This window comes from Phodopus roborovskii, unplaced genomic scaffold, assembly GCF_943737965.1.
Source record: "Phodopus roborovskii unplaced genomic scaffold, PHOROB, whole genome shotgun sequence".
Lineage (NCBI taxonomy): Eukaryota > Metazoa > Chordata > Mammalia > Rodentia > Cricetidae > Phodopus > Phodopus roborovskii.
This window is the reverse complement of record NW_026126549.1, coordinates 26,461,594-26,489,084: the sequence shown is the minus strand read 5'-3', so window position 1 is coordinate 26,489,084 and position 27,491 is coordinate 26,461,594. Positions and strand designations below refer to the sequence as shown.

Below are 27,491 nucleotides of genomic sequence, written 5' to 3'. Positions count from 1 at the left end.
CCTGATATATGTACTGGAAGGAAGTGAGCTGCATAAAGAAGCAAACAGACTCCAATTGGTGGTGAAGAAACCCACCCTGTCATGACCCTGAAGTTTATGAGTTAGCATTTATTTTCAATATAGGGAAAGATGTTAAATAACACCAGACAGTATAGCAGTCATTTAATTCAGGCTCAAGGATGCCAAAGGTCCTTGTGAAAGTAGCATCCAGAATGTTCAGCCATGAGGAACAATGGGAGCAGGTGGCGGCAGCAGGACTTCACCACTGAGAGGACATCTCAAAGTGCTGAGGTTATACTGGCCACCCCTGCTGTGTCACCAGCACTCTGCCAGGAGGAGGATGCTATGAAGCTGTTCACCATGGCCACAAACAGCAGTTTTCAACATGAAGGCCTTTACCTACTGCCCCCTGCCCATCCCAAAGATATGCTCTTGGTCCCAATATACTCTGGTCAAGGTAGCCCAGGTTTTGCTATCTACCTCCAAGTACCATCTCGGCCCCATCTCAAATCTCCAAGTAGCAAACAGGTTTTTTTTTTTTCCCAAAGCAATGGTGAATTTCAGAATTACTAAAGCAATGCAGGAGGTCACCCTGGGAGAATGCTGAACTCCTGAGTAGACACAAATCATGGCAGGGAAGCATATAGCAAGCATGAGGACCAGGGCCAAGTTTGGCCCATCTTTGGGTTTTCATACACTAGCATCCTTTAGGGTACCAACAGACACAGTCAGTTCCTTCCTACACAAACATGAGACTAGAACACAGCATGCCATTAGCCCCTGAAAGCTGCTGTTGTGAGCTCACTTACCCACACTCAGCAATTACCCACCACTAGCGATCTGGATGTTGACAGTATAACCCCTGACTGCTCGGTACCCGTGGCCTGTGAGAAAGGCAGGCAGAGTCACACCTAAAAAGAAATGGCACCAACATACAGAGAGTGAGAGGCTGAAGTGCTTAGCCCTGATGTATGTCAGCGTCACACCTCTCCTTAAGGCTCAGGGACCTAAGGAGGGGAGGTGGAGATTGTAAGAGCTACAAGTGGTGGACAACTTAACGGGAACAGTCTTTGCAGACACAGCAGGGCAGATGCACCTCATAACATTTGTAATACCATACACAAGACCTGCACAAACTCAAGCCAGATAAAGTAATAGAGCACAGGAGAGGAAGTAGGAACTAAGACCCACCCCTAACAGGAAGTTATTCACAACTGGCAGCTGTTGGGAGAGGTAAAATCAGTTTTCTTCAGTGGAGTGACTCTGAATACACACACACACACACACACACACACACACACACACACACAGCAACCACACTTCAGGGGAGCATCTGGCGAACACAAATCAGATGCCATGATTTTTGTGAGTTGGGGGGCTAGAATGGGTTTGTCTTTTTCTTTTATTAACAGACAGAGAGAGAACATGAAATTGGGTGGGGAAGGGAAGCATCTGGAAGGAGCTGGAGGAGTGTGAAGAACACCATACAAAATATAAGAAATTCTCAAAGAGCTTAATTTTAAAATTAAGTAAGCTATCCTATAAGCAAGCAAGCAATGGTGCATGTAGACATACATACATGCACAGGCACACATGCATCAGGGACACATGTGCACAGGAATGCATGCTTGCATACACTATGAACACACTCAGAGAAAGGAGAAGCCATACTCTCTTGGAACACCTAGTGGTGGTAACAGCACCTCCCAGTCGAGAGAATCCACAGGAAGGTCACCAGAGTCCCAGGAAAGGCCTAGAGCATTGATGCACATACAAGAAGGAGGGACAGTATAAAGGTATGCTGGACATGGCACCTATAGGCTGGCAGCATCTACTCAACCAGAGAGCTAAACATCCAGTGGGACAGAGGACATACTGACTGTTCCACTTGTAAGTGAACCTATGGCCCTCTGCAAAACACCCCAGTCATGTATGTCCACAGATGAAATGGGTTGAGAGTTAGCTTTTCCAAAATTCTAGTCATGAAGCAATGAATTTATGTCTAAAGTCCATTCCAAAACAAAGCAAAACCAAAGAAATATTTATATACTTGGGAATCTGCTTCAGGGGCCAAGTGGGAGTGGGGTCCCTGATGACTGGCATGGGAGGAGTTGTGTGGATCAGCACATTACCAGGGGCTCCCAATCTCAGCAGCCTGATGAGGCTGGCCCTGGTGAGACGGCTACCCTCACTTCCTTTGGCTCCACGGTGTGATATCACAGATACAGTCCACATGCAGGAGACACATCACAGGGTACCCAGCACTATGCGCAGGGATAAAGGCCTGCCAGCAACCAGCTCTGAACTCTGCTCCCCTCAGGACCAACTCATACAGTCATGGCATCTTTATCCTGTCTCCAGACCATGCAGTGCCCAGTGAAGGCTTCCCAAAGGTAGAGAATGAGTGTGAAAGACAACAGAGCCTTCCTTCCTCAGACCCGATCAGATAAACAGGACTTTCACTTGTTTTAAGACAATAATCATTAATGCCTGTAAGTTATTCTGATTAATCAGAACTCAGACTAGTTAATTTGCTAGCTAATTAGAATTTAAAGAGTGCTATTGCCATTCAGACAAACTCATTTAGAGCTAATGAAATCCCTATATAAGGCTTAGGTGAAAATGGAGAAATGTGTCTGTTTAAACTTCTAAGTGGCCCCTTCAGTGTTCTTCCTTCAAATCCCTGCACTCAGGAGGCTAAACTCATGAGATGCGCATTTCCAGTTCTCTGACCGACACCACCAGCAGCCGGTGCCTGACCCAGTCTGGAACACAAATGTCCCATCATTGTTGCAAGCAGCCATCTTCATGCCAAAGTTCTGATGAGAAACTCAGCAAATCCTCTCAGCCAAAGCAGAGGCTAAGGCTTGAGTCACAATGCGCCTCCTAAGACCCACCCAGGGGTCAGCTTCATCAGCGTGTATTTCCACAGCTAAAACACCAGTGCAGCCACAATTCGTGGTGCAGCTGCTGTGTGCAGGCCTCTCCCGGAGCATCTTTATGTGGAATCTTTCTCCCTTGGCTCCTCATGAGCAATACACCTCGCAGAAGTGTGAGGCCAAATTGGTGGGGTTTAAATTCTTTAGTCTCCGACACTGCTTCTCAGATCTAATATGTACCTGGTTCCCCATCTCACCAGTTCACCCTTTTTCTGGGAAAAAAACAAAGTCAGCTTATAATAGACAGCTACATGCAGAGTAAAATAGGAGAGGTTTTGCTTTTGTTCCATCCCAGAGCACTTCATGTTGGGGGAGAGGAGGGGCCTGCACAGCATGGAGAATACTCTTCCGGTGGAGCTAAGGTAAGGAAACGCCAACTAGAGGTAACTAACACATGAAGGGCACAGTAAGAAGCTGGGTAGAGCATGCTGGCACAAATCCAACAGCAATGTTCTTGAGACCTTCTTCTGCCTCCTTTAGCGACAGATAACTTCCATCCAGCCAGAGAACTCTGTCCCCAGTTTCTATCCCAGAAACAAACAAACAAAAGAATGCCAATCACTTCAGGTCTAGCCCAACAGCCTCACCTGAACCAGGATGGGTCATCTGGACCATGCTGTTAAAATTTGAAACTCCCAAAAGCTCTTGGAGTGTTAGGTAACTCCTCGTAGCAATCAGGAACAGTATGAGAACAGTGCTTATTACATGGTTCCCGTCACAATCAGCCTCACAAAATGTGATCCTTGAAGGCCCAAGGAGCCAGCAGGCGTTACCCAGCCTCTTATTGTACAAACAAGATCTTAACAACAGACCAATTGAGAGAGACCTCAGACCAACTGAGAAAAGTCTCTAGACCTTATTCCTCCATTTGAAAAGTAAGAGTGGTCATAATACGTCCTATTCCAATAAATTAATTAATTGAATCAAATTAAACAATGCATGGAAAGAGCTAGATAGCAACAGAAGCATGAAGGGGGCTCTCATCGAGGAAACTGAGACTAGGGGTCTTATGTGAACATGGTGCCTGGCACAAGTTAATGATGTAATAGTATCCACCCAGAGACTGGATCTTGAGTTGTTCATGGACTTAGAGCAAGAAACAAGACTCCATGTTCCTTGGACATCTTCTAACTGCTTTTCCTATTACCCAGGGTTCCATCTGGCCTTAGAGAGGGAAGCAAACATACCCCCACTCTACCCCCAAGGCAGTAAGAAACTGGCATGCTGGAAGTCACTGTCCACAGGTTAAACTTCCTTGGAATCAAGCATGTGAAGAGCAGCCTCATGTGCAAACAGCCCATTCATGAGCATCTCACCATGGAGCCCCCTCCAGCCTGATCACAAGAGGAAACGGGCATGGTACCACTGGGACAAGGCGAACGCTTAGTCCTCTTCGTTTCAAAGAAAGCACTCAGCATTCTATCTCATGGTCACGCTGTGAGTCATGCAAATGTCATCACCCACCTGACCCCCATTTTCCAGATAAGGGAACAGGAGTCCTGGGACCATCTTGGACAAGGAGCACGTCCAAAGGCAAAGGCAGAGCCTTCCAGACTACAGACTTTTACCAAATCACACGGGTGACCATGGCATGCAGCAATGTCAGCTCAGGGAAAGGATTTGGAACCTTTCCCTCTTACTAGATAAATGCTAGATGGTGATCTCAGGGGAGGTATGGAATAGTAATCTGATGTGTGACTGTTTCCCCACCTAATAACAAACTGTCCCACGGAGGACTGCCCGGCTTGGCTCCAGGAGCAAGACAGGGACAGATGGAACCACTCTGTGGAAAGTAACTTTCCATCCCCATAGCAACCTCATCCCCACCTCCAAAACACTTAAAAAGAATCACTTCTAATTGTTTTCCACAATTTTTCAGAAACTGACTTTCAATTCCACACCCTTTACTGGGAATGTTCTCATTATAAAAACAGAAAGACAAGATCATTTTTTTTCAGAGAATTTTTTTTTTTTTAGATCACCCTTGGCACCACACTTCAAGGCATCTATTTTTAATGTTTATGTATATTTCCCTTCAGTCTGTCTTTTGGGTGTGTGGACTGGGAGTGAGATATGATTCAAAGCAGATCCTCAGCAAAGGTAAGGACTACTGCACAGCCTTTGCTCACACCTTCCAACTTGCCATGTGTCCCGAGGGAACAGAGAAAGAAATCGACTTGCCTGTGGCCATGTTCCTCATAGGTAAGCATGTCTGGTGCTATGGTCTTATTACACATGCACTGCAAACCACCAGTGGAAATTATTGCTCTTTAGAACTCATCTTTCTCAGGGCCCCATCCCTTGTTCCACTGTATGGAGGATTTTCGCAATCTCTGTGTTGATTTTAAACCCAAGACAAAAAAAAAAAAAAAAAAAAAAAAAAAAAGCTCAGTAATACCAAAACAAAAGCACATTCAGATTTTGGAAAGTGAGCCAGACTTCCAGGAAATGGTCAAATGCTTAGTCTACTTTGAAAAGATAGAACAACAAAGATTCATAGACCTTAACTGTCCTGGTAACAGAGAATATAGAAATCACACACACACACACACACACACACACACACACACACACACACCTTCATATGATGATTTCTAAAACATTCATAAATCTAATTGTAGTTCACAGTTTATGAATTTTCTCTAAACATAAAGACAATATTTAATTCACCCATAATTTATGTAGCTAGAGATTTAAGGATGACAGAGGAAAAGAGAAAGACTAGAGCTGGCGTAGAAAACAATTGCTTCTCCTGACTTGTAGACGGCAGTGCATTTTGTGGAGGAAAATATAAAATAAGAATTGAATGTAGGGATAAGAGTGGAGTTCAGTGGAAGAGGGCTGACCTAACATGGATGAGGTCCTAAATTCAATTCCAATCCTGGAGGAGGGGAAATAATGTAGGTGAGTAGAAAGCTAGCCCTGGGAAGGGGGATGAGAGCAGAGTGACCTGTCCCCAAGCCTGTTCCTGTACTTTACCCTTCCATCAGAACTTACTGTTTGCAGTGACGCTTGACCTAACCCACAGTAACAGAGGTGAGATGGCCTTGCACCCACCCCTGCAGCCACCGAGACATCAGCAGACAGACAGACGTTCATGAACCGCTCTGCCTCACTCACCAGAGCTTCACCAAGCCCCGCGAGTCCTGAGGACCTTCTCTGCGCCCCTGCCAAACAAGGCCTCCCATGCCCGCTTGTCCGTGTAATGAGCAACACTGAGATGCTGCTGGACAATGGACAGGGCAGTGATTTGTCTGCTCCCAAGAGCTTTCTAGGAAGGGCTAACTTCCAGCATGCTATAATAGGATGCCATAGGCAGGAAAAAGCCTGGTGGGGAGGCCACCTGACCAAGGCAGGGCACCTGACCAAAGGCCTTAATGAGGCAGGAACACTCCTGCATCAGGATGAAGCTGCAGGCAGGGAAACCACAGAGGCCTGGGATAGGAACTACTTGTGAGAAACGTTGAAAGGAGGCAGTCGGACTCCTGGGTGGAGCACACACAGGGGTACTGTGAAGAGTGGTATGGGCTGTGATAAATTTACAGATAAACAACAAGATTTATTCAAAGACTTGATGATGGGAGGGATTAAGTCGCCAAACGTGACACCAGAATCACTAGGCAGATGGAATTGCCAATTATCAAATGAGACCGTGAGAGATTGAAGGACACTAGGGAGAAGACCAAGGGGACGTTTAGTGGACACATGGAGCCTGAAGGGGACAGTGATGGACAGCAAGAGGTCAAGAGGAACCTCCACATAGTTTGACATGAGAGTGCTTTTTATTTTTCTCCTTTCTTCCTTCCTCCCTCCCTTCCTTCCGTCCTCCCTTCCTTCCTTCCTTCTGTCCTTCCTTCCTTCTACAGTGCTAGGGCCTTGTTAATTTTCAGCAAGTGTTTTCCACTGAGCCACACCCCTGCCCCAGTTCATTTTTGTACACTCTGACATTACACTTTTCAGGCACCTTGGGGTAGGAGCTCTGAGCCTGAAAATCAAGGCAAGATCCCTTATGTAATTCTGCCTCCATCTAGAAACCTCGCCACACACAAGTAAGGTGGGTCCCCTGTTCCTTCCTGTGCCTCACTGGCAGGGTTCACAGTCAATACCCAAAGATAACTTTGCCTAGACAATGTTATCCTAAGTGACCCCTAAAGTGACAACCAGATCCTAGAAGGAATCTGCTTCAAGAAAGAGTATGCTAAATTCCCCAGCCTGCTTTCAAGAATCATTCTAAATTATTTCCTGGCCTTGCTGTAATATCCCTCTCTAGCACCTCCAACAGCAAAAAGAAATGCCACTTGACGTCTTACCATATCCTAGCAACAGTAAATGACACAGTGAGCTTTGTGGAGCAGTTACCACTATGTCTTCCGACTGCAGACAGTATATGCGAATGATATACGAGGTAACAAGTCGTCTATTGAGGCAACCCATGCCTGGTTTCTAAGCAAATGGAAAGAGTGTGTTTCTTCTACAGTTGCCTGCAGGGCAAACTCCTTCATCAGGGACCTTACCATTTTATTACAAGCCCTACACCAACTCTCTATGAGTAACTACAAGAAAAGCTCTCTGCCAAAGTTATTTAGAACATATTGATCTAACATATTGAACACTAATTGCCAGAGATCAGAAAGCACTTCATTTGCCACCTAAACTATTGACCGGTGACCTCAAGCACTGTTAAGAGGAGCACCTGTCACTGCTGTTCTCCTGTGAAACAAAAAGGGACTGAGCCAAGGAAAGGCAGCAGACATGCCAGCCTCCCCCAAGGCAACAACATTTCCTGGGGCTTCAGGGGCGAAAGCAGGAAACTGTAGGAGCAAGTGTGAATGGCTTGCACTTGGAACACAAGAAGGGGATCGGGACACTTGGCAGAGGAAGACAATCACACACACAACTGTAAAGAGATGAGCAGGGAAAAGCACGCAACAGGTAGCAGTGCCCACCTCTGCCAGGCCTGGCTTAGCGGCTGGGCCACACCCCAGGCCACAGGGACAAAGTACAGCAGTTTTTGCCACAGAGCTGAAGTCAACTTGCATCCAACAGTTGAACACCCTGTACCAAGACAGAAGCCAAAACTACGTTGGGGGACCAGGGGAAGACCTTAGACTGTGGGCGGAAGTCTGGATGGACCACAAGCCCACTTCACGGCCAGCAACAGGATGAGTCTTCATGTCTGTCAGAATCTAAGGCCCTGAAGAGCTACCGAGAAAGCTACCCACATAACAAGTGTTTAATTCGGGAAGGAAATGAATGCTCACTGAGTGTCCCCCAACTCACACTTGCTGCTGGGATGCCTCTGTTCTCCACAAGCCTACTGGAGAGGGCTTCACTGGTTTAACTACATATACTTACAAATTCAATTACTAGTGTTTTACTATAACCTCTCAAAATTGCAGATACTATATGTCTGCCCTGCCACCAACTGTAATTCCTCAGACTCTGTGACTCTCAGGAAACAGCCTGCTATGTGACTTGAACAGAAACAGGGGACTACCTTCCTGTTTTGTTTTGCACATTAAAATTTTTTTTAAAAAAATTAGCAAGCTGAATTGCACTCTCCACTAAAAGGCACATTAGTTATAGAAGTAACAAATTTATTAATTACACTTCCATGTACATTTCATTAATTATTTGCTCCATAAAGCTCATTAGAGGTTGTCTGTGGGAAGCTTTAAAAAGTTACAAATGTTTTGCAAACAGGAAACATTATTATTCCCACATGAAAGTGATAGATCTGGCTTCCTTGTGTGCGCTGTATAGGGTTTGAGATTTAATCATTTTTTGAAATGTGAACAAATAGGAAGTATTAAACAACAATGGTCATGTCCCAGCACACAGTGCAAATAATCAGATGTGATAATAGACAAAGGATGCTATAACATCTACACTGAACGCTCCTCCCTAAAGCTTGGGCATTGTCAGAGTGGCAGTACTGGAGAGTAGTATAGGCTTTTGCAGGTGGGATGCCTCTAGGTCACTGGGGGTTTGCCTTCAAAGGCCCTAGGGGGACTACACCCTCTTCTTCACTTTCACTTTCTGGTCAGGACACGGAGCTTTTTGTTCCATCGCCTGATACACACACACACACACACACACACACACACACACACACACACACACCACCATGATGGGCCTGCTGTCTCTCCACAGACTCCAAATCAATGAGACTAGAACATCTAAAGTCATGAGCCAAAAATGGCTTTTCTCTTTATGGGTCACATATTTGTCACAGCAACAGAAAGCTGGCCAACACGGTGAGTGTACAACAGGCTTGTTTTCTCTGTCAGTTATGATATAGTTTTCAATTAAAAAAAAGTGGGGGAGAGTGGTCACAACCCAGCACCATGACGAAAGAACAATCACAAAGAGTGCTAGCCATGGCTGAGGGTAACTAAACGTGTCCCTTGTCCTTGTTTACAGTCTTCTAGAAAACTCCTCACCCTGCTTTTGCCTTTGAAAATAGGCCCATCCTTATCAACTACAAATCCTGTATGGACCCTCATGCCCAGACTATCACAGGAAGACTTTGTTCCTTCAACACTCCCAATGCTAGGCTGCCTCCCACCACAGTTACATTCTGTCTTGAGCAGGAATACCCACAAGTGTCTGAAATGCAATTCTCTTGAGTCCTTCCCATGATGCACATTCCATGGAGCCAGTTAAAGAAACTTTACATCTCTCCCTGCAATTGTGCATGTTGAACAAATGGAATTACCTTACTAAATTAAAAGTCCCATTCTTATGAGCTAACAGTGCCCACGCTCCAAATATTTTAAAGACTATTTCCCTGGGTTAGCAATGCATTACCCTCTCATGTTACCTAACCTGCTGCCCCTTGTGTCCCTCAGAACAAAACTTGGGAAAGGGGGCTGGGCAGTGGTGGCTCATGCCTTTAATCCCAGCACTCAGGAGGCAGAGGCAGGCGATCTCAGTGAGTTCAAGGCTATCCTGGTCTACAAATTGAGTTCCAGGAGAGCCTGGATTATTACATGGAGAAACCCAGTCTCAAAAAGCAAAACGAAAAAAAAACAAAAAAAAAGAAACTTGGGAAAGGGGCCCTTAAGTGTCCATGTTGTTGGCACATACAAGCTACAGACCATGAGTTTGTTTTCCAGCACCTCAAAGAAAAAGATATTAATACAAATTATTTAAGCTTAAACTTTTAAATTTCTGGAGCTGAAAGCATTGACATGCATCTATTACAATCAGACATCTACATGGTCCTTCTTCTACATCTGGCCACATATCCCTGGCTGGGCATTCACATCTACCTTACTGCATTTCCCCACTGCTGGCTTGATGACTTCCCAAAAGCTCTGACTCTCAATACTGTCACTCTGGGGATTACACTTCCACATGTGACCAGGGCAGTGGGAGGTGGAGGCTAGGCGCACACAGAGCACAACCTTTAGCCTCCCTTAAAATCGCCCTCCATTATCCAAAGTCATCGGAGAACCTCCCCTCTCTCCTCTAGTGAAGCTGTCACTACAGTATGCGCATCTGTCTTCCACACTTGGGACAGATCTATGTCTTCTGACATCTGCACTCTCAGAACATATGACAGCATGAGTTCTGGAGAAAAGAAAGGGAAGGGAAGGTACACTGAGAAAGGCCCCTCTATCCTCCACGTGTAATGCTATTCTGAAACTAGACTTGATTAGAAGCCTGCTCATGGATCTGCCCTTATTTGCCAGTTGCTTCTTATACCATGTTCCATTTTTCTCTTAATCTCTAAGTCCCCAAAGAGCATGAACTGGGCCTCTAACCACATTCCAGTTCCTGGCAGGCACTACACAAACACTTCATATTTGGCTTAATTGCTTCCATTTAGGAAGCAATGGGTATGGTAATGGACCCCTCCCAACTGGTTGCACACACCCTATCTTATTTTGTCCTTCCAAAATGTAAGAAATGGGCAGCTAGCTATGTCGGAGACCAGCCAAGTGAGGTGCATCGTCTGGAAACTCTGGGTTCACAAAACCTCCAAGCAGTCTAACAGGGCAAGAGCCCTAGAGGGAGGGAGGGCTGGAGGAGAAGCAGGTGAAAGTAGATCTATGGGGACCCTGGGGATACAGCCCTGCTCAGCATTTCCACATGCATTGCAGCAGCTACTCCAAGGCTTATGCTCAAGTCCCTGTAGCTCATCTGTTCAATGGATCAGGCAGGGACAGCCTCCTCCATCATCAGGCCAGGGCCCTCCCTCAGTCATCTAAATGTGCCCACATCTTAAAAATCGGATACAGTTGAGCATGGTGGCCCACGCCTTTAATCCCAGCACTCAGGAGGCAGAGGCAGGTGGATCACTATGAGTTTAAGGCCAACCTGGTCTACAGAGTGAATTCTAGAATTCTAGGACAGCCAAGGTGACAGAAACCCTGACTAAAAAAAAAAAAAAAAAAAAAAAAAAAAAAAGAAAGAAAAAGAAAAAAGAAAAAGAAAAAAGAAAAAGAAAGCAATAATAACAACAAATACTATGATTTTCCTGAACTAAATGCACTATGCAAAGGTAACTGTAATTATATGTCTTAGTTAGGGTTACTATTGTTCTGATGAAACACCACAACCAAAACCCAAGTTGGGGAGGAAAGTGTTTATTTGGCTTATACTTCCAAATCCAAAACCATAGTCCAACAATGAAGGAAGTCTGGACAAGAACTCAAGCAGGGACCTAGATGCAGGAGTTGATACAGAGGCCATGGGGGAGGGGTGGGGAATGCTGCTTACTGTCTTACTTCCCATAGCTTGATCAGCCTACTTACAGAACCCAGGACTACCAACCCAGGGATGGCACCACCCACAATGGGGTGCCCCCCCATCAATCACTAATTAAGATAATGCTCTACAGCCAGATCTTTGGGAGCATATTTTCAGTTGAGGGTCCCTCCTTTCAAATGACTCTAGCCTGTGTCAAGTTGACATAATACTAGCCAGAACATTGTATACATACTTTTTTATTTTTATTTTTATTGTTGTTGTTTTGTTTTTCCAGATAAGGTTTCTCTGTAGCTTTGGAGCCTGTCCTGGCACAAACTCTGTAGACCAGGCCAGTCCCTAACTCACAGAAATCCACCTGCCTCTGCCTCACAAGTGCTGGGATTAAAAGTGTACACTACCTCTACCTGGTCCATTCTTAAATTTTTTAATTCTTTTCAAATGAAAAAAATTAAAACACAGGACTAATAATTTAGATGGTTATTTAAAAAAAAAGACAATAATCCAAACATCAATAAGACGAAAGCTAAGCATAATAAGGATGGGACAATTTTAGTAGCCAAAGTAGCAGCAAAAGATTCAGCCAAGCCAACTGAGAGTCAACCACACCTTGAACATCCTGCAGGTCACAGATTCAAAAGTCACCCAGGCAGCCAGTCACAGTGCAATAGTGAGCCAGAGACTAAGGACAAACAAATAAAAAGCAGCACCAGCCAGCCAGCTGCACACAAGAGAAGGTTACACCCCCTGTATTTTTCAGACACTTGGATACTGAGTGAATATTTTAGTGCCTACCCGGTAACACTGAACACACAGCTTCATAGCAACCACATAGTTACCATGCATCATCTCAAGAAACAGAACCACCATGGGCCCCACCAAGGGACCATATCTCTGGAATGGCCATGGCCCCATTAATGAGCCTCCATCTCTAAGGTCTTGGTTTTATCCACAGTGCCCATTACCTGTGAGAGCAGGTATGTACCTAGGGAAGGATATGGCACTCACTATGCCTCCAGACACACAAAAGAGCCTGCCCTGAGGTCCAAAGTTCAGGCAGATGAGTGACTCCAGGAGCAGACAGCCACAACAGCTGCATTGCAGTGTGTCCTTACCATGCCTGTACCCCTTTGAACACTCCTATGAAGGCTTCACTCAAAACAGAACTGCTTGCACAATCCCATGGACTTGCCTACTGTCTACCAGGCATTGCACACTGAGTCATGCCCCCAACACAAACACACAGAATAGATGAATGCCTTACACTATACACAAGTTCCTCCACCTCAGGAATGAATGCCTGTGGAGACAACTGCAGTACACTAATGACAATTAGTCCTGGAATAGTGATGTCTTTCTGCATCCTTCAACCACTTCAGTCTGCAACTCTAGCTTCTCTAACCTTCTGATGAAGCACCGACTTTGATTAAGCAGGCCCCACAAAAATGATTTTCATTTCTCTCAAGATTTAGGGGCATGCAGTTTGGGAGGCAAGGCTTCATTGAGTAGCATACAGGTCTGAAAGGGTTATGACCTTTGTTGAACACTTGAACACAAGTACAGAGAACAGGAAGTGCCTCAGCAGAGGGCACAAACATGTCACAGAGAGAAGCAACCACTTAGTCAGCTTGGCATTTAATGGTATGTATTGCTCTGCAAAGGGCCCAAGTTCAGTCTCTAGAACCCAAGTAGGTTGGCTCACAACCTCCTGTAACTCCAACCAAGAAATTGTCTGTCATCTTCTTCTGGCCTTCAAGGGCACCTGCACATATGGGAACATACCCGCACACAGACACATATGCAATATTAAAACTATTTTTCTAAAAATTCCAAAAGGTGAACAGAACATACTCATCATAAGAAATATTTTGGAATAAGATTTAAACCACATTAAAAATGCTCATGGCTGAATACAATGTTTCAAAAGAAAAGGATACATAAACTTTGTATATGATATTACAATCAATCAATAAAATTCTATATATGAGTTTATGCCCAGTCATTAAACTGAACAGAATTAACTAGACTGCCTTAGGGATGGTGAAATTTTGTGAAATTTTATTTTTCTTCTTTCTTTCCATATTTCCTGTTTTCAGCAATAAATGAACAGAGGGGAAAAAATCTTATTTCTGCCCAGATAGTAACAATTACAGCTACACTTGGACAGGCCCAAGTTCTGAGTACCCAAAGTATTATGGGTACAAAGAAGACAGAGCCTAGACCAGGCAGTCACTGAGAAACCTCATCTCCCCACCCAGAACTTCCAGACTAGCCTGTGGACCAACCCAACGAAGGCTCCAACATGCCCTGCAATGAGTGAGCGCCATGAAGCATATTTGTATAGAGGATGGCCAGTCCCAAAGAAGCGTCTGCTAGATACGGAGCTTGTAAACTGCCCTTTGCTGTTCTACTGCATGAAAAGGGTCCCAGACAGAGCAAGGGCCCAATTTTATATGCACATCTCTTGGGAGTTTACTTCTTCCTATAATCTCAAACCTACATGAACTCTGTGTTGGTCCCAAGATGCACAAGTGTTTACAAGGAGTATATTCGTATCTCCCTGAGGCTAATTAATTGATGTCCTGTGGTGCCAAGTTCAGAATCTTCAAGATGTCTTTTCAGTTTTCTTCATACGTGAGCCACTCCACAACCCTAAATAGGCACTTAGAACTCTTCCAGCCTCCCTCTGCCCCATACACTCTTCTATGGGTCTGTTTTATCCCTAGGAAGTGGGCAGCCACACCCCTCCAGCCCACCGTGGAAAGAGGAAGGCATGTAATCTTGAAAGGCTTAGAAAAAGCTCTCTGCTGGTTTGCCTTTCTTTCAAGGAACTGAAGGTACAATGTAGCAAACACAAGGCTGCTAATGGTCCAGACAGCAGAGAGCAGAATCAGAACATGGGGTGGGGGGCAGACAGGAGGCCCCTGAGCGTGCTAGCTGGGGACTACACAGAAACATGTACAAAATGGCACCACATTCCTTCTCAAAGTTACATGGCCTCTGATGAAGACCTATGGCCTGTCTATGTAGTCCTTCTCCAAAACCACACATCTCTTAGCCAGATGATCAGAGCTATTCAGGGCTCTTTTTTTTTTTTTCTAATTTACAATTTTATATAACTTTAGATAACTTCTTGACTTGGGTCATACAATGCGGATGTCAGCTGTGTTTGCCACAGAGCTGCTGTGAAGATTACATTAGCTGATATATGAGCAGCTCTGAGAAGAGAATCCAGCAGAGAACACATGCCTGTAAGTGGAATTCCTGTCACAGTGCTCTGACTGAGTGCCAGGGTCTGTGCAGGTCTGACCAGGTTCAAGGAGCCTTCCAGAAAGCAGTTCTCTGGCCTTAGACAATAAGAGTCTACTACAGGAAAGCGCCAGCCCAACTCAGTGTCCAGATTGCCAGTCCCTGAGGCTACATGCAATAGGAACACTCAGCTGTGCCTCCCCCAGCAACTGCCTATCTCTGGAGAGAAGTGGCCCATAAGTACACAGGAACCAGCACAGTTTGGCAGGAAGCCTGCATTCTGCAAACCCCAAGGGCAGGAAGTACACACACACACACACACACACACCAAAGGGTCCCCACCACACCCTGTGAGAAGGAAGGGCCAGCCAGAGGGGATGGGATGGGTTGTTTCCTCTTTAAAGTAAGGCTTTGAAGAGACACTCCGGGGCAGTTAGAAGCAGGCTGGCTAAGGGCACACACATGTTTCTCACACCCACCCAATTCCTGACCTTAATGTCACTTACTAAGGCAGGCCTGGAGTCCTATCTGCAAGGAGAATTGCAAATCGCTTGGCTGGGGCCCCACATATGAGGTAGCTTTGTAATATGAGCAGTGTGTCCACTAACAACTAGAGCAAGACCATTAAGTTCATTACACCTGTCACTCTGCCAGCTGAGTCGCCAAACTGCCATGATAAAAGTGCATTATGCCCAAGGAGTGCCACCCAACCCCCTTCCAGACAGCGTACACCCATCTGCGGCAGACAGTTTGTTCTTGGTCTCTGTACCTGCACAGAGAACACAACTGTAAACAGCTTGGAACTTGGCTGTGGAATACCTCAGGCTCTGAGCAGCCATGAATGTTTTGCTTCCTTGGGAAGAAGAATGTGGGTATAGACCAGAAGACCAAGATGGAGCCAGGGATGGGCAGCCTAATAAAGAAAAATAAGGGGGGGGGGAACTGAGATTTGTTAAGTGGATTCTTCTGTCCAACCCAAAATAAAAGTGAGAGACACACCCTTCCCACCTCTAAACCATGTCCCAGCACTCCAGGCAGCAGGCAGGGCCGAGTGTGCAGCTGTACCTTCCACCAGGCCCCGGGAGGAGCACACAGCAGCTGGGCCGCACAGTGGGTTTGCAGTGCAATGGTGCTGCAGACAGCAGTGATTTACTTATCCCTGTCATGTAACATTAACAATCTGTCTGGAGCTTGGCAAGCACCAACTTGCACTGTCATATAAACTGTCTGACAAACTTAAAAGTTACATAAATGCTTCTCTTCCCCCAACAGTCAACAAAGCATCTTAAAAAAAAAAAAAAAAAAGTTGTCATCTATTCTGTTCCCATTACTCTCTTCCTCTTTCAAACACTAAGGAAGAACAAGACAGAAACCCAGCCACTAAGGGACCCACGCAGGAGACCAGTTAGTGGTCTTCACCACCTCACTGTTCTTCCAATACCAACAAATAAATAATGAATGGGTGTGGGGGCAACACGGGGTCAGCTGTGGGGGTGCCGGGGTACTGATGCAAAATCTGCAAAACAAAAATACAGTCATTAAAAATTAATAAAGGGTGTGGACATGCAGTCCCCACCTTGTTCTGCTCATGGGAATTTGAGCCAGACATTCTGCGTCCTCATTAAGTGAATGCTGGCAGTCTGTCAGGGTTTTAGTGGGTTCTGGGAATGCCAATATATTAACCAGAAGACTTTCTGCATACCCTTTAGAGTTTTTATTCTAGAAAAGTCAACCATTTGGCACAGTGGAACCTTATTTTTGTTCAGGAAAGTTCTCAGCTGCCAATCAAGGGAGAAATTACAGCTACATTCTTCATACTTTCCAAGACCTAGCTGGAAAACAGGCTTGGTGGAGAGAAGAGTCCTCACAAAAACAGCTTAAAAAGGCCAAAGTACCATTTTTAGTAGGAAGTCAAAGAAAAGCAATCCATATTTAAATCAAATGGATATGTATCAAAACAGACATTATTCTCAAGTCTTCCTGCAACAGAGGAAAACCAATATTAATTAGAAATTTGAACTCAATGTAATCTGTAGCCATGAACAATACAGGCGCTTGCTTATTTCCTTTTGTTGTTTGCCAAACATGAACACAAGCAATGGCATACATGCAAACACACACATACATAAACACACACACACCCTCCCCCAAAAGTGTCAGGTCTTGAGATCATAAAATTCAAATAGTATGCAGAATTCTTATTCCTATTTGTGTGGAGTGAGGGTATGCATGTGTATGTGTTTATGTGTGTGCAAGCATGTGCAGGCCAGAGGTCAATATCTGGTCTTTTTCTATCCCTCTCCACTGTATTTTTTTTTTTTTTTTTGAGTCAGGGTCTCTCACTGAACCTGGAGCTCACCAATTCACATAGACTGGCTGGCTAGCAAGCTCCAAACATCTGCCCATCTCTGGACCTTCCATACTGGCTTCTACGTGGGCACCAGGGATCTTAACTTGGGTCCTGGTGCTCGTACACCAAGCATCTGACTGACGGAGCCATCTCTTCAGGCCCCTATTTTCTTATTTTAAAACCCACGGTTCACTTCTCATGTACACTCATAACATAGGTCAGGGTGTAATTCCCATCTAACACAGACAGTGCTGGCAGAAAGTAACTTTGACATCAGAGAAATAATGACTTCTGAGAGATTTTTCTACAAAAGGAGAGGACTGAGGAGGCAGGGAGCAAGCAAGCCAAGGAGAAACGGAGGGACAAAGATAGGGAAGGGAGACAGAGGGACACTGCCACTTACATTTACTACATGTGTCCAAATGAATCACGTTGAGTAACTCTAACATCTTCCAAGTTAAAATGCTACCCTCCTTTCACTGTTGTTACTTTGGAGTTTTCACTGACCCCAAAGGAGACACATATGCTAAAGACTCCACAAACACGGATTCAGCCCAAAGAAAGAGGAAGCATGACCAGGATTCTGTAAACATTTAACCAGTCTACACACTTTGGGGTATTCTCATCCAGAATACTATGGGCTTTGGCTTTATATGATGATGAAGACAGTCCTACATCCCACTATAAAGTGACTGACAGTGTGGGGTACATGCACAGGGATCCGGAGTTTGGAGGTCCTTAGTTGCCAGTCAGAAAGTATCCATGAGTAGCGAAAGTCATCCTTTCCTCTCTTTGCTTCCCTGTCAGTCAAGAAATCCACCCCTCTAGCAACCCGGATAAAAAACAGTGACCCATGAGCTACAGGGCTGCTCTGCCAGGCTGCTAAGTCAAGCAAGACTCCAGCACAGACCCAAGCTGTAAACACCTCTGCAGACAGGTCCTTGCTCTCAACATGCCAGGCAAGAAAACTATTCTTAGAACAGTTAGCAGTTGGGGGAAAATAAATATTTGCCTATGGATGTCTATATTCTAACAGAGAAGGGTAGGGAAAGGATAGGAAACCTCAAACACCGTGCCAACAGATTGCCACAGAATTCCTTAAGAGGCACCTGGCACTGGCTGGGTTCCACTTCGGGGTCATGGTCATGAAAAGCAAGCATCCAAAGCCTTAAATACCTGCTGGCAAGATGCTTCTCCAACAAATACAAACATACAGGAACTGGAACTATAGACATGGGCAGTGAACTCTTCCAGGGGTGAGAGCAGAACGCTGAGAAACTAGAGGGCTTGTTGTTGTTGCTGTTGTTTAAACAAGGGGGAAGGTAACTACAATTCCATTACAGTAAATCCCTTACTGACATTTATAGTCCCAGTTCTAATTCTTAACTGTATTCTACATTAGTAACAAAGTTATACCTTAAAGAATTAAGCTTTCTCAGGAATAACAGAAAACAAATATTAAAATTCAATAAATATACATGGCTAATATTCAGACCCATGTGCTGATTGAAATTTGGTATTGTTCCTTTGATATTGTTTTATATTCCAAGAGAAAATGTGCGAAGGCAGATTCACAATGCCAAAGCTTAATTTAAACTCTAAGACTGTGACTTCTCCAGTTCAAAATGTGTGCCTGGCTTGATGTGTATATACTACATACAACCTTCTGTGAAATCCAACACACAAGCCTGAAGGTCCAGGTTAGCTAGAGACAGCTAGGATAAGGTTTGGAGACACTCAAACTAACGGAAAGAGCCATTGTAAGTGAGCCTGGCAGTGCTAACCCAGGATAGGCTCCTACTTCTTGTACCTGGTGTTAGGACCTGGAGGGGGGGCGGGGTTCAGCATCCTAGGAAAGCCAGGTGTCACTGAAGGCTACCTCTCAACCCTACACTTTGAAGATCCAGTAGGACTCACCATCTTTACCCAGCTCTACCTCAAACATGGTTCTCGTTTCACACCCCAATACCTAACACACAGAAGGTCACCAATAAATATCATGGTCATAATTAACCTAACTTTTAGTGAGGAGTTAAGGGATGGCAAGGTGGCAAAATTTTTAAAAAAAAGAAAGAGAAAAAACAAAACAAAGGAAATAGACGCAGAGGAAAAGAAAAGCCAATCAAAATAATCCATTCTAGTTCATTAAGAGTCTTTGTGGAAAAACAAAACATTACATTGACTGGGTGGCCACTGACAGTCAGCTATCACTCCTGTGCTGAGGCAGAAATAGGAAGCCCCACTTTTTTTTAACGAGTTTCTCGCTGTCCTGACTGGCCAAGGCAATGCTTCTCCAGGTAACCCGGAACACACGCGCCTGGTGTGGGCTCTGGGAATGACGCCCACCCACCATGCGCCCCTGTGGTCCTGAAACCTCTGCACACCGAGAACCCTCCAATTAAAAAAAAAAAAGTTTTAAAAACAAGCAAGCAAATGCTCTCTGTGGCACCACAGCGTGTTAACGCACAGAGAGCCTACTGTCTCCCAGCAGCGTACTCACAGGGCGCGCCCCCAGCCGTGCCCAGACGGCACGCTGGGCAGGGGTCCCGAGAAGCCTCCTCCAGCCTGTGGAGCGCAGAGCCCACAACAAAGGCAAGTGCAGGGCCGGCTGGGTGCTCTTTCGCTTCCTGTTTATTCCACCGTGAGGGTCAAAGAGAAATTCAACACACGCCTGCTTCCTCCCGGCCGGCAGACCCAGCCTAAGTGTAACAGCAGCCGCCCCAGACAATCGACTTTGCCAGCCAATGCCAGGAGCCCCGGGCAGCCCGCGGCCGACGTCAAAGCGCACGGGAGGGGGGGTGAGGGGACCCGGGGAGACCGTCTGAGGGCTGGGAAGCCTGGAGCCGGGGCGCAAGGTGCAGGGGGAGGCTCCCACGCCGCCTACTCGCTTCTGACCTCCGGTCCCCCACGACTGCGGCAGCTCACTTAGGCCTAGAAGCGGCGCCGCTTGGGGCAGGCACTCCCGCGCCCACCCCGGTCGTTGGACACTGCGGGATGAAGCAGCTTCAGCGGGACTCTCTAGAACACCGGGTCCCGGTCGTCAAGACTCTGCCAGCCGAGCGCTCCGAGGATGGGTCAGGCGTCCCCGGCCGCCCTGTGCGCCCACCCGCAACACAGACTCGCAGACCTGGTGCGCGGGTCTCGGGGACGCCAGGGCTGGGAGGGCAGCGGTCGCCGGCGCAGTCTGGCGGGCACCCCGGTCCCTTGCCCGCCCCCTCCTCCCTGTCCGGCTCAGAGGTGAACTCCGGCCAGACGCAGGGACCGCGGCGGCCAGACGCAGGGACCGCGGCGGGCGGCACTCACCTGCAGCAGCAGCCCCTAGATGGGCGAGCGGGACCGCCCACCGTGCAGTTTAGCCACCCGCCCTGCGGGCTGCGGGGGAGGGGCAGCGCTCCGGGTGGCGCGACACGCCGCAGCGTGGCTCTTTAAGAGGGACCTGCCACCGGGCTCCCGGAGCTCCCCGCCCCCCCCCCTTCGCCTTCTCAGGACTTGCAGTCTGTCTGGCGGCCGCCGCGGCTCCTCCCCGGCTCGCTGGGGATCCCTGCCGACTGACGGGAGGGAGGAAGAGAGGGAGCCGGTGCTGTCGGGCTGCGGGCCGGGTCCCGCCACTGCCACCGCGCCGAGGCCGGGTCTGTCTCAACTCAGCCTCGGCCGCTCCTCCCCCGACTCTGCGGCGGGGACCCGGCGCGCGGCCAGACGGCGGGGGCGGGGGGCGCCGCCGGGGAAGCGGCCCCGCCCAGGTGCACACCCGGTGCCCCCCAGGCTGCAGGATCCGAGCTCCCGGAGGCGATCAGCGTACACCCGGGACCCTGAGCCGGATAAAGAGCCTGGAGCTGGGGTGCGAGACGAGCGCTCGCTGCGCGTAGGCCACGGGCAGTTTGGGAAGGGAGGCACCTACTGCCTCTGGGGCTGTGGATGCCCATCCGCAGCGGAACTTGATCCTCGGCTCTGGGACACACACACACACAGTAGGACCACAGGACAGTTGGGGGGGAGGGGAATAGTTAAGCGTCTGGGAGCCCTCTCCTACGCTCTGGAGGGAGTCCTCTGGACTCCCTGGTATCATGTCCTCTTCCAGGGAAATGGTCTAGGCAGTGGGATGGATCCTTCCTCTAGGAGCTGTGACCCTTTTGCCCTTGAAGAAAAGACATCCAAGTCCTAGGAAAACTGGGATGAGACCTCCACCAGAGTGCAGACAATAGGTCATCAGTTCTCCAGAAGTACCAGCACAGACACTGGTCTACCCAGCCTTTGTTTGATGGAGATTGATTGCTGCCACCGCCTATTTTATTGCAGTCAACACAATTATAGAGTTGAGTTCCTCTCTGCCAAAATTATCAGCCTTGCAGACCGTCAAGATACATGAACCCAGGTTTCAGGTTTGGCTTAACAGAGATGGAAATTTAAAGGGGTAGCCGTCCCCAACTCTCCCCTACTCCTACCTCATACCTCAATGATACCAGAGAGATGACTATTTTTAAATCTGCAGTTAATATATCAGTGACTTTTCTGCTAGTGTAATATTTATTCAGTTTTCCTTATGTCTTCAGACGAGTTTATATGTGATCTGTTATAGCCATCACAACGGAGAATTGTGTATTAAGCATTTCTCACAGATTACTTTTATTTAATTCTCACAGTAACTGTAAGCTAGCTATTTTCCACTTTACAGGTGACAAAGTTGAGGCTGTGAAGCATTTGGTGATGTGGCCCATCCACAAAGATAAGCGTTGCTAAATGGCAGCATCTAACACTAGGTGTTGAATCCAGGTACCATACTGCCACCTACCTACAGACACTTTTGCATCCAGTTCTGCTTAGCTCAACCCAGGAACAACTTGCTATGTCCAGCACTGTGCTGAATCCCAGGTGGGGATGCCCAGGTAATAGAGAAGCACTGTAGGGGAGGAGGGGCTTGAAAACCCCGCTGTTAGGCTTTCCATTTCAGCTGTTGATGCTCACATCCTTACACATGTGTGCAGCACGTTACAGTAATGGGAAAGCTGCTATAAGTGTTGGAATGGTTTGCTTTAGGTAAAATTCATCGTGGTTGTGTTAGTTTTAATTAGCTTCATCCCAGCCATGCATGGTCCAGATGCCAGAGCTCAGGCAGGAGCTTAGGAAAGTGGGAGCCTTGGTCTACAGTCAGGAGGAGAATGGATATCCCAAGTCACAGAACAGAGCACAATACTAAGGACTCAGAAGATTTGGAGCAACGAAGGAGCTTAGCAATGGGACGTAAATGATATTGAAAGAAGATGTCAACTGGATAGAAACAAAATGAATTCTTTTTTTCAGGAAAAGGAAATGAGGGTTGGGGACATCTTTTTCATCGTAGATCCATTGCAGTTTATCTTGTGTCAATTATAATTATCCCTGCCCATATTCAGTCCATACAAGGTTACTAGGCCATCATCTAAGGAGATAAAAATAGAAAAGACAAAGATGAGCAAAAAAAAAAAAAAAAAAAAAAAACCCTAAGGGCCCCAAGTGACCACAAGATGAGTGAGTCAGAGAATACGATTCTGTTATTTAGATGTTGTGCCTAACATTTAAATGACATTTATGCTGTCCAGAATAACCCCAGCCTTTGTGCCTTTTGTGCCTTTTAAACTGGAGACAAGGAGACAGACAGACTTGCATTGTGGGTAACTCCAGTCCCAGAGAAGTAAGTCTAGATGTTCAGAACCAGAATCTATGGGTGAATAGGTAGGAGAGAGCAGGACCTGCCCCTTGTGCCTCAGTATCAGGGTTTCATCTTGCTGTCCAGGATGGTCAGGCCTCAGAGAGAAGCCATAAACTGGGCTTGGTCCCTCTTGGGGTCTTTTGTGATGCTGGCCTTCTGCACAGACATACCACTCTGGCATGTGTCTGCCACTGTACTTCAGGGTACACACACCCACAAGATATTCTTTCTTTGGAATTAGGTTAAAGTCACAAGAGATTGGCAAAGGAGCCCTTCCAATTTCAGCCTTCTGCAATGAATTCCTCCCCTCACCCAGTTTGGTGGGGATAAAAGCTACACTTTTTTTTTTCTTGAAGACACAAAGGAAAAATAAATAAATAAATGGCTGCCTCAAAGATGATCCACCTAAACCCACTTGTACATGGCATCTAGGCAACATTAGCAAAAGAATAAAATCTAGCAGGAGAACAACCTCCTTTCCAATTGATTTTTCTCAACTTTGTTGTCAAAGAAATGGAAAGATAGCACACCACCCTACCAAATGTCTGGCACCTCTTCCCCCTTGCCACAAGGAAGGTGTTGGCTCATATGTGTGGTGTGAATGAACACAAGTGCTGCCAGTGGGTGACACTCACATACCCATGGGACACATCCATCCTGGCATTAAACTCTCCCCCTCTGTGTCCATACCAACCCCTTGTTTCTGCACCTGTCCCTTGAAGGCCTCTTGGAAGTTTCCCCCAGATGCTCCTTTCACCTGGTTCTGACTAAAAAGCTAGAGGTATACTAAGTCTTAGGTCTGGATCCCAGACTCAATCCTCAGGGTTTCCCTGATCTGTCTGCTTCACAACACAAAACTCAAGAACCACCTGTTTTGTTTAATCAGTTAAAATGGCAATTAGGATAATATGTAAACTACGAAGTATAAAGTGTCTATATGTCAGTGTTACTCATATGTATGTATAGGCTGCGCATCACAGCTCATTAACACTATTATATTAAAATGCCAGAGAATGTAGAGCTTATAAACTGAAAAAAAAAAAAGTTATTTCTTAACCATTCTAGAGGCTTGGAAGTTCAATCACCGTAAGAGCGGATTTGATGTTACTGATGGCCTGTTTACCATAGATGGCACTTTCTGTGTCTTCATGGATTAGAGAAGGCAAAAAGAAATTGACTCCCTTCTCCCAGCCTTCTGTAAGGACAGTAACACCATTTATGAGAACCGAGTCCTCAAGGTCTGACCACTTCTGCAATGGTTTAATACTGTCACACTGGGAATTAAAATTCCATGTGAGTTTGGAGAGACACGTACTCCCAAACCAGAACACTGACATATGTTTGTATTGGTGTCATTTTTACTAGAACAACAGTCTTTCTATCATCTACCATCTATCTACCTACCTATCTATCATCTGCCTGCCATCTATCTACCATCGATCTATCTATCTTCTTTTGAATTTTCACATCTACCTAACTCTTCTAGAGGCCTAGAGTCTTGAACATCCAAATCCAGAGGGAATGGCTCATAGGCAATTTCTATTTTCTGGCACTTCATGCTATTAGAGCATCTTTCCTGGGATGCTACGCCATCCTTTTCATTTATGGAATATAAACCCCCGTGCAAAAACTAGATGTACAATAACCATTATCTTCTGTAACTAGTGTAACTTCTGACACAGAAGCTTCCCTTCTGCAGAACTGATAAGAAACTGAAGTTCAGCCTACAAGAATGCACTCAATGGTGACGGTGTGAATGAGAATGGAGGGGGCAGTGATTTCAGGCATGAGACAGACTGGCGCATGTGCTCCTCTAAGAAGGGAGTCCTCCCCAGTTAAAGAGAGGACGGACTCTTCTGAGATCCAAACAACACAGGGCCTCTCTTGAGACAACCCCACTAACGCATCAGCAGCAGGGGGAAATCTTGAGCTCTCAGCTCCAGCCTTGAGCCCCTGCTATGCTACACTGGTTTGACTCTCTGCCTAATTCTTCTTCCAGATTATGGGTCGTACGTTATCTGCATCCTAGTTCCATTCCAGCCACTATGTCCAGATGCCCCACATGCCACACAAAACTGTCTGCTGAATGCTGAAATGTTTAAGAGAAGACAGGCTTCTACGTTATAATTAACATTGGTCAGAAGCAACTGTGGCAAAGAACTATGGCAATACATTTCCAGAATGTGCCTTGTTTATCAAGGGGAAAAGACACTCAGAATGGGACACCTGAATGGGAAAAGAAATAGTGAGTGAATGAAAATAGAAAGTTATTGAATGTTTGAAGAAAGTAATCATCATTTCTCCTGGTTCCAGATGCCTGCAAATTAAGAAGCAATAAAAGCACTAAAATTGTGACAAAATGCATTCATCTTTAATGTATTTGTTCATAAGAAAAAATAAAAGCATGTGAGTCCCTTGCTGCCAAATATATTAATGTCATACTAATATATGAAATATATATACATGATACATATATATGTGTGTGTATATATATATATGTACATACACACACATATGTATATATATGAGACATTTGATCTCTCTGTTAAGAAGACTAAATGGTCCTGGGTTATCTGGTCTACCATTCAAAGAGTAATACTAAATCCCTACAATAATCCATCATTGTGGAACACTAATATCACTGCATTAGAAAACTCAGTTCCAGAGTTGTTATTTCATTCATAAACTAGAAGCCATGGAATACTGAACAATGTGTGCATGAATCTTACTGAGTGTGCATGTGTGTGCAGGAGGAAGGGCACTTGTGACCTTGGGAGTCAGGATTGAGAACAGCAGAGAGGTCAAGACATGACCTGTCAGCCTCATAAGGGTGCCAGTGTGGGGTCCCAAGTCTCCAGCTGTGGACACCGAGGCTCCAGTCTCCATGGTCATGAGGAATTGGTAGACAAGTTTGCAAGGCTGGTCCTCAGTCCTCTGGGATGGGGATGGACCAGAGACACTGTTACCAAGATTCATGAAATCAAGAGAGAATGCCTATCCCAAGCAGGGACGAGTATTTCTGGACCCTACGAGCAGGATTCTAAGTCATGGAAATAAGGAAGAGTACCTACCTAGGCTCTTGGGTTGACATTGTCGAGATCTTGTCACTGGAGCCAGGGAGCTTTCTGGAAATTCCTTCAGAGTAGAAAACAAACTCAGGTTCAAGTCCTCTAAAACTGAGTATGGTAACACACTGCAGGAGTTGGGGGTGGGGTGGCACTGAAACTGGAGCATGGACGGTGGCAAGTTTCAGACCTACCTGAGTTATGTACCTAGACCCTATCTTCCACTCTGGAAAAAAAAAAAAAAAAGGAATGCTATTTTAAGTGGCTAGAATACATGAGTGGTGGGACTGTAATTTTGTAAGATGGGATGCTGTGGTCAGTATCTGATGCCCACCATCTGTCCTCTGCATGTCTCTCGTCCCTTCAGTTTAATAGACTGTTTCACAGGACAAACACCTTTCAGAATCATATTCCTAATTATCTCCTAAGATTCATGAACTATTACTTTTATTGAGTTCTTCTGTTCTAATTGATATTGTTTATGGAGGTTCAATGAGAATCCATTTTTGCTTTGGTCAAGTTATAACTGGACAAATTGATAGTATAAAGTTGCTCATATTTCTGTAGAGCTATATCTGAGAATGAATTTCACTTGATCGAGTGTGATAAACATTTCATTGAAGGACAAAGATTGTACTTCCAAGGCAGTATCAGTCACTCTAGGGCCTGGCCTGTACTTAAGAGTTGCCACTAAAGGTTGGATACATGTAGGGAGCTGACAGAGGTATTGGAAATGATTTGAAGGACAATATGCAGGGCAGGGTGACAGACATGTCATTAGAGTAGGGTAAGAGGAATCTTCTTATTCTGTTACTAAACCTGGGCCACACCCTGAGGTGGCTTCTGTCCCTTGCTGTTCCCAACCAGGCATCACTAGCTGAGCCTACTCTTTGTGTCTTTAAATCCAACTCCTCTCCCTTCTGACCCCATCTGCAGCTACTGTGCCAGGAAGCCCTAAGTAACAGCATTGAGGGACCAATTGAGGGCCGCTGGCCCATCCAAAAAAAAAAAAAAAATGGTAGGGTCTTACCTTCAAGACTTCAGGCACAATAACAAAACCGGTTAGCTGCCGAGCCATCTTGCCAACCATGACCACAGTTTTACCTCATCAACAGTCTATACTCCAGGAACCATCTGTGGTTCAGTTATGTTCTCTGTAACCCTTTGGAGAAGAGAGTTCAAAACCTGCCACTGTGGCACACGCGGCTATTGTAAAGACAATGAAAGATGACTCAATCTTGGGGAGGTTCGCACTCATGAGCTCCACAGGGCTTTATTCTTCCTGAGGGCCTTGCTTTCTACCTTGGATAAAACTCCAGCTTGTCTAGAAATTCCTTGCTTCATCTGCTGCACAAGGGCTCCACCTGCGCCTGCCACCACCTTGCTGCTGAGGCCGAAGCCCAGGGGAGCTTTCTTGTCCCACCACCGCTGCCTCAGCCGCCTCCATAGTAAGAGCCAAATGATGTCTTTTAACTAAGTCTCTGTGC

The 27,491-nt window shown here is 46.0% G+C and overlaps 1 protein-coding gene across 3 annotated transcripts in view; it reads right to left on the bottom strand.

The window, feature by feature from the left end:
- Ldlrad4 (low density lipoprotein receptor class A domain containing 4) overlaps nucleotides 1-20,706 on the bottom strand; it is a 313,620-nt gene extending 292,914 nt beyond the window's left edge. For 2 of the 3 annotated variants that reach the window (XM_051200765.1, XM_051200768.1), the window contains exon 1: nucleotides 20,557-20,706. The gene's annotated coding sequence lies outside the window, so the exon portion shown is untranslated. Of the gene's footprint in view, nucleotides 1-19,753; nucleotides 20,030-20,556 lie in introns of those variants that run through there. The other variant, XM_051200766.1, reaches the window with a different exon arrangement.
- Nucleotides 20,707-27,491: the final 6,785 nt, after the last annotated feature.